At 40.6% G+C, this 7820-nt stretch overlaps 1 non-coding gene across 1 annotated transcript; it reads left to right on the top strand.

The window, feature by feature from the left end:
* Positions 1-2713: 2713 nt before the first annotated feature.
* Positions 2714-2821, top strand: LOC112799390 (small nucleolar RNA R71). The gene has a single exon (XR_003200972.1). It is a non-coding gene; the product is annotated as a small nucleolar RNA R71 (small nucleolar RNA).
* The last annotated feature ends 4999 nt before the right edge of the window (positions 2822-7820 follow it).

The following is a 7820-nucleotide window of genomic DNA, read 5'->3' as shown; positions in this document are numbered from 1 at the left end:
GGGGATCACCTTCTTCAAGGCCACAACTTCATAGAAGTGGTCTTGATGCACCCTTGAGATGAATCTCTCCATCTCCCATGACTCGGAGGTGGAAGCCTTTGCCTTCCCTTTCCTCTTTCTAGAGGTTTCTCCGGCCTTGGATGCCATAAATTGTTATGGAAAAACAAAAAGCAATGCTTTTACCACACCAAACTTAAAAGGTTTGCTCGTCCTCGAGCAAAAGAAGGAAGAAGAGAGTAGAAGAAGAAGAAATGAAGGAGAAGGAAATGGTTTTGTGGTTCGGCCAAAGGGGGAGAAGTAGTGTTTCGGTTGTGTGAAAATGAAGGAGTGAAGATGGGTTTATATAGGGGTGGAGAGAGGGGTAGGGTTCGGCTATGGGAGGGTGGGTTTGGGAGGGAAAGTGTTTTGAATTTGAATGGTGAGGTAGGTGGGGTTTTATGAAGAATGGATGTGAGTGGTGAAGAGAAAGATGGGATTTGATAGGTGAAGGGTTTTTGGGGAAGAGGTGTTGAGGTGATTGGTGAATGGGTGAAGAAGAGAGAGAGTGGTGGGGTAGGTGGGGATCCTGTGGGGTCCACAGATCCTGAGGTGTCAAGGAAAAGTCATCCCTGCACCAAGTGGCGAGCAAAATTGCTCTTCATGCCAATTCTGGCGTTAAACACCGGGCTGGTGCCCATTTCTGGCGTTTAACGCCAAGTTCTTGCCCTTCTCTGGCGTTTAACGCCAGTCTGGTGCCCCTTTCTGGCGTTAAACGCCCAGAATGGTGCCAGACTGGGCGTTAAACGCCCATCTGCTAGCCTTACTGGCGTTTAAACGCCAACAGGTTCTTCCTCCAGGGTGTGCTGTTTTTTTCCTGTTTTTCTTTCTGTTTTTGCTTTTTCAATTGATTTTGTGACTTCTCATGATCATCAACCTACAGAAAACATAAAATAACAAAGAAAAATAGATAAAATATAACATTGGGTTGCCTCCCAACAAGCACTTCTTTAATGTCAGTAGCTTGACAGAGGGCTCTCATGGAGCCTCAGAGATGCTCAGAGCAATGTTGGAACCTCCCAACACCAAACTTAGAGTTTGAATGTGGGGGTTCAACACTAAACTTAGAATTTGGTTGTGGCCTCCCAACACCAAACTTAGAGTTTGACTGTGGGGGCTCTGTTTGACTCTGTTTTGAGAGAAGCTCTTCATGCTTCCTCTCCATAGTTACAGAGGGATATCCTTGAGCCTTAAACACAAGGGACTCTTCATTCACTTGAATGATCAATTCTCCTCTGTCAACATCAATCACAGCCTTTGCTGTGGCTAGGAAGGGTCTGCCAAGGATGATGGATTCATCCATGCACTTCCCAGTCTCTAGGACTATGAAATCAGCAGGGATGTAATGGTCTTCAACTTTTACCAGAACATCCTCTACAAGTCCATAAGCTTGTTTTTTTGAATTGTCTGCCATCTCTAGTGAGATTTTTGCAGCTTGCACCTCAAAGATCCCTAGCCTCTCCATTACAGAGAGAGGCATGAGGTTTACACTTGACCCTAAGTCACACAAGGCCTTCTTGAAGGTCATGGTGCCTATGGCACAAGGTATTGAGAATTTTCCAGGATCTTGTCTCTTTTGAGGTAATTTCTGCCTAGACAAGTCATCCAGTTCTTTGGTGAGCAAAGGGGGTTCATCCTCCCAAGTCTCATTACCAAATAACCTGTCATTTAGCTTCATGATTGCTCCAAGGTATTTAGCAACTTGCTCTTCAGTGACGTATTCATCCTCTTCAGAGGAAGAATACTCATCAGAGCTCATGAATGGCAGAAGTAAATCCAATGGGATCTCTATGGTCTCAGTGGGAGCATCAGATTCCCATGGTTCTTCATTAGGGAACTCATTGGAGGCCAGTGGACGTCCATTGAGGTCTTCCTCAGTGGCGTTCACTGCCTCTCCCTCCTCTCCAAATTCGGCCATGTTGATGGCTTTGCACTCTCCTTTTGGATTTTCTTTTGTATTGCTTAGAAGAGTACTAGGAGGGAGTTCAGTAATTTTTTTGCTCAACTGACCCACTTGTGCCTCCAGGTTTCTAATGGAGGACCTTGTTTCAGTCATGAAACTTTGAGTGGTTTTGATTAGATCATAGACCATGGTTGCTAAGTCAGAGGTGTTCTGCTTAGAACTCTCTGTCTGTTGCTGAGAAGATGATGGAAAAGGCTTGCCATTGCTAAACCTGTTTCTTCCACCATTATTGTTGTTGAAACCTTGTTGAGGTCTCTGTTGATCCTTCCATGAGAGATTTGGATGATTTCTCCATGAAGGATTATAGGTGTTTCCATAGGGTTCTCCCATGTAATTCACCTCTTCCATTGAAGGGTTCTCAGGATCATAAGCTTCTTCTTCAGATGAAGCATCCTTAGAACTGCCTGGTGCATTTTGCATTCCAGACAGACTTTGAGAAATCAAATTGACTTGCTGAGTCAATATTTTGTTCTGAGCCAATATGGCATTCAGAGTATCAATCGCAAGAACTCCTTTCTTCTTATTTGTCCCATTGTTCACAGGATTCCTTTCAGAAGTGTACATGAATTGGTTATTTGCAACCATTTCAATCAGCTCTTGAGCTTCTGTAGGCGTCTTCTTCAGATGAAGAGATCCTCCAGCAGAGCTATCCAAAGACATCTTGGACAGTTCAGACAGACCATAATAGAAAATACCTATGATGCTCCATTCAGAAAGCATATCAGAGGGACATTTTCTGATTAATTGTTTGTATCTTTCCCAAGCTTCATAGAGGGATTCTCCTTCCTTCTGTCTGAAGGTTTGGACTTCCACTCTAAGCTTACTCAATTTTTGAGGTGGAAAGAACTTTGCGAAGAAGGCATTGACTAGCTTTTCCCAAGAGTTCAGGCTTTCTTTAGGTTGTGAGTCCAACCATATTCTAGCTCTGTCTCTTACAGCAAAAGGGAATAGCATAAGTCTGTAGACCTCAGGGTCAACCCCATTAGTCTTGACAGTGTCACAGATTTGCAAGAACTCAGCTAAAAACTGATGAGGATCTTCCAATGGAAGTCCATGGAACTTGCAATTCTGTTGCATTAGAGAAACTAATTGAGGTTTAAGCTCAAAGTTGTTTGCTCCAATGGCAGGGATAGAGATGCTTCTCCCATAGAAGTCGGGAGTAGGTGCAGTAAAGTCACCCAGCACCTTCCTTGCATTGTTGGCATTGTTGTTGTTTTCGGCTGCCATGGGTTCTTCTTCTTTGAAGATTTCTGTTAGGTCCTCTACAAAGAGTTGTGCCTTAGCTTCTCTTAGCTTTCATTTTTAAGGTCCTTTCAGGTTCAGGATCAACCTCAACAAGAATGCTTTTGTCTTTGCTCCTGCTCATATGAAAGAGAAGAGAACAAGAAAATATGGAATCCTCTATGTCACAGTATAGAGATTCCTTGAGGTGTCAGAGGAAAAGAAAAATAGAAGGAAGAGGTAGAAAATTCGAACTTATCAAGGAAGATGGAGTTCGAATTGTGCATTAAGGAATAGTGTTAGTCCATAAATAGAAGGATGTGAGAAGAGGGGAAGAAATTTTCGAAAATAATTTTAAAAGGATTTTAAAAACATTTTGAAAAACTTTAATTGATTTTCGAAAACCAAGATTGAGAAAGAAGTAAAGTGATTTTTGAAAAAGATTTTGAAATTAGAAATCAAAAAGATTTGATTGAAAACTATTTTGAAAAAGATGTGGTTAAGAAGATATGATTGGTTTTAAAAAGATGTGATTGAGAAGATATGATTTGAAAAACATTTTAAAAAGATTTGATTTTAAAAATTAATAACTTGGCTAACAAGAAAAGATATGATTCAAACATTAAACCTTTCTCAACAGAAAAGGCAACATACTTGAAATATTGAATCAAATCATTAATTGATAGCAAGTATTTTGAAAATGGAAAGAAATTGATTTTGAAAAAGATGTGATTGAAAAGATTTGATTTGAAAAAGATTTGATTTTGAAAAATTTTGAAAACTTGAAAAAAATTTGAATTAAAAACAGAATCTCCCCTCTTGTGCCATCCTGGCGTTAAACGCCCAGAATGGTGCACATTCTGGCGTTTAACGCCCAAACTACTACCCTTTTGGGCGTTAAACGCCCAGCCAGGCACCCTGGCTGGCGTTTAAACGCCAGTTTGCCTTCCTTACTGGGCGTTTTGAACGCTCAGCTTTTTCTGTGTAATTCCTCTGCAGTATGTTCTGAATCTTCAATTCTCTGTATTATTGACTTTGAAAAGACACAAATTAAAAATATTTTTGGATTTTTAATAATAAGGAATAATCAAAATGCAACTAAAATCAAATAATAATGCATGCAAGACACCAAACTTAACAGTTTGTATACTACTGACACTAACAAAATGAGAATGCGTATGAGACACATAAACACTCAAGTCAAGAGAATTTAAAAATCAGAGCAATGAAATCATCAAGAACAACTTGAAGATTAATGAAGACGCATGCATGAGTGCAAGAAGAACAGAAACATGCAATTGACACCAAACATAAGATGAAACACTAGACTCAAAAAGAAACATAAAATATTTTTGGTTTTTTATGAATTTTTTTTTTATTTTTCGAAAAATAAGTGGAAAAAGAAAATAAAGATATCAAAATTCTTAATGAGAATTCCAGGAATCATGCAATGTTAGTCTAAAGCTTCAGTCTAAAGAAATTAGACATGGCTGAACAAGCTTCAGCAGGACATTGCATTCAAGAGCTAAATTGATGAAGATCAATCAGCTTTGGTGATGATAAGAACATCACCTTGAAACACTAGAATTCAATCTTAAGAATTCTGAAGAAAAATACCTAATCTAAGCAACAAGATGAACCGTCAGTTGTCCATACTCGAACAATCCCCGGCAACGGCGCCAAAAACTTGGTGCACGAAATTGTGATCTCTTCTTTTCACAACTCAAATAATCCCCGGTGATGAATCCAAAAACTTGGTGTTCAATACCATGGCATAAACACAACTTCACACAACTAACCAGCAAGTGTACTGGGTCGTCCATGTAATAAACCTTACGCGAGTAAGGGTCGATCCCACAGAGATTGTTGGTATGAAGCAAGCTATGGTCACCTTGTAAATCTTAGTCAGGCAAACTCAAATGGTTATGAATGATGAATAAAACATAAAGATAAAGATAGAGATACTTATGCAATTCATTGGTGGGAATTTCAGATAAGTGTATGGAGATGCTGTGTTCCTTCCGTCTCTCTGCTTTCCTACTGTCTTCATCCAATCCTTCTTACTCCTTTCCATGGCAAGCTGTATGTAGAGTTTCACCGTTGTCAGTGGCTACCTCCCATCCTCTCAGTGAAAATGTTCAACGCACCCTGTCACGGCACGGCTATTCAGCTGTCGGTTCTCGATTATGTCGGAATAGAATCCAGTGCTTCTTTTGCGTCTGTCACTAACGCCCCACAATCGCGAGTTTGAAGCTTGTCACAGTCATTCAATCATTGAATCCTACTCAGAATACCACAGACAAGGTTTAGACCTTCCGGATTCTCTTGAATGCCGCCATCAGTTCTAGCTTATACCACGAAGATTCCGGTTAAAGAATCCAAGAGATAAACATTCAAGCCTTGTTTGCTTGTAGAACAGAAGTGGTTGTCAGGCACTCGTTCATAAATGAGAATGATGATGAGTGTCACATAATCATCACATTCATCATGTTCTGGGTGCAAATGAATATCTTAGAACAAGAATAAGCTGGATTGAATAGAAGAACAATAGTAATTGCATTAATACTCGAGGTACAGCAGAGTTCCACACCTTAATCTATGGTGTGTAGAAACTCCACCGTTGAAAATACATAAGAACAAGGTCTAGGCATGGCCGAATGGCCAGCCTCCCAATGATCTAAGATAGCATAAGAACAAAGATAGCTACCAAGATGAAAATACAATAGTAAAAGGTCCTACTTATAGAGAACTAGTAGCCTAGGGTTTACAGAGATGAGTAAATGACATAAAAATCCACTTCCGGGCCCACTTGGTGTGTGCTTGGGCTGAGCATTGAAGCATTTTCGTGTAGAGACTCTTCTTGGAGTTAAACGCCAGCTTTTATGCCAGTTTGGGCGTTTAACTCCATCCTTGTGCCAGTTCCGGTGTTTAACACTGGGAATTCTGATGGTGACTTTGAATGCCGGTTTGGGCCATCAAATCTTGGGCAAAGTATGGACTATCATATATTGCTGGACAGCCCAGGATGTCTACTTTCCAACGCCATTGAGAGCGCGCCAATTGGGCTTCTGTAACTCCAGAAAATCCACTTTGAGTGCAGGGAGGTCAGAATCCAACAGCATCTGCAGTCCTTTTCAGCCTCTGAATCAGATTTTTGCTCAGGTCCCTCAATTTCAGCCAGAAAATACCTGAAATCACAGAAAAACACACAAACTCATAGTAAAGTCCAGAAAAGTGAATTTTAACTAAAAACTAATAAAAATATACTAAAAACTAACTAGATCATACTAAAAACATACTAAAAACAATGCCAAAAAGCGTACAAATTATCCGCTCATCACAACCCTACACTTGTTTACCAACTCGGAGAAAGTCCTAATCTCCATTGGTCCTACTGAACTGAAGATATCACTCCGGAGTCCTCCTTCATACTTAACACACTTCCATTCCTCATATTCCACCGGAGTCCCTTGACACATACGAGAGAATCTGAACAGCTCCTCAAACTTGTCAGTATACTCAGATACGGACATAGTACCCTGCTTCAGCTGTAACAATTCAAGCTCCTTGGCTGTCCTCGCAGAAGTCGGAAAGTACTTCTTATAGAACTCCTCTTGGAAGACATCCTAGGTGATATAGTCATCACCCTGCTGCAGAAGACGTCGGATACCTTGCCACCAATGCGACGCTTCACCAGTGAGCATATAGGTAGCAAACTCGACACACTGTCCTTCAGGTACCACTTGTGCTTGCAGTGCTCGCTCTATAGCCTGAAACCATATATCAGCCTCAGTTAGACTAGCAGTTCCCTTGAACTTAGGTGGATTAACCTTCAAAAAGTTTACTAGTGTCATCGGGCCTTGAACTCCACCTCCATCATTACCATGGTTATTCATCTGTTGACCAAGAGCCTCAGCAGTGGCTTGCATAGCAGCAGCCATATTCTCCAATGCAGTCATAAAGTTCACCGGGTTATTAGGGTTATTCTCCAGCGCACGAGCATTCATACGACCTCTCACACTACCTCTACCGCATCCACGAGGCGCCATCTGGTTCCTATACACAGCAAACAATCGATATTAAGTTGATCAGTCTCAATATCGGAAGTCTAGTACTTCAAGGCTCCAAATGCATGCTCATGAATGTTTATGCCAATTATATCAAGCAGATATACTAATAGCACATAACACACATACAGAGAATGCACAGAAGCATAGTCAGTCCATCCCTCAGGCTCTACAGGAACGAACTGCTTTGATACCATAATGTAACACCCTACCATACAGAGTCATATGCTTAAGTCATAATTCAGAGATGGCAAGGTATTACGACCTCTAAAATAAAAATTTAGTACGTATAGTAGTATGAATAAGGTTAATAACTAGGAGCCTTTACAGAAAAAGGGGTAAACAAAATTCGAAATCCTAAAGCGCAACACTCCGATCGATAATGTAACGAACGAAGGATAAACCAACGCGAGATTATATATATACAAAGGAGTGTCAAAAACAAGAATATCAAGACTCAAAATCCGACTGCGAAGATAACCGGTCCAAGCATAGCAATATATACATATGATAAAATAAGGAAAACCCCAAGG

Source organism: Arachis hypogaea, chromosome 4, assembly GCF_003086295.3.
Source record: "Arachis hypogaea cultivar Tifrunner chromosome 4, arahy.Tifrunner.gnm2.J5K5, whole genome shotgun sequence".
In the NCBI taxonomy this organism is placed as follows: domain Eukaryota; kingdom Viridiplantae; phylum Streptophyta; class Magnoliopsida; order Fabales; family Fabaceae; genus Arachis; species Arachis hypogaea.
The sequence above is the reverse complement of the archived record's forward strand: the minus strand, read 5'-3'. Positions and strand labels throughout refer to the sequence as shown.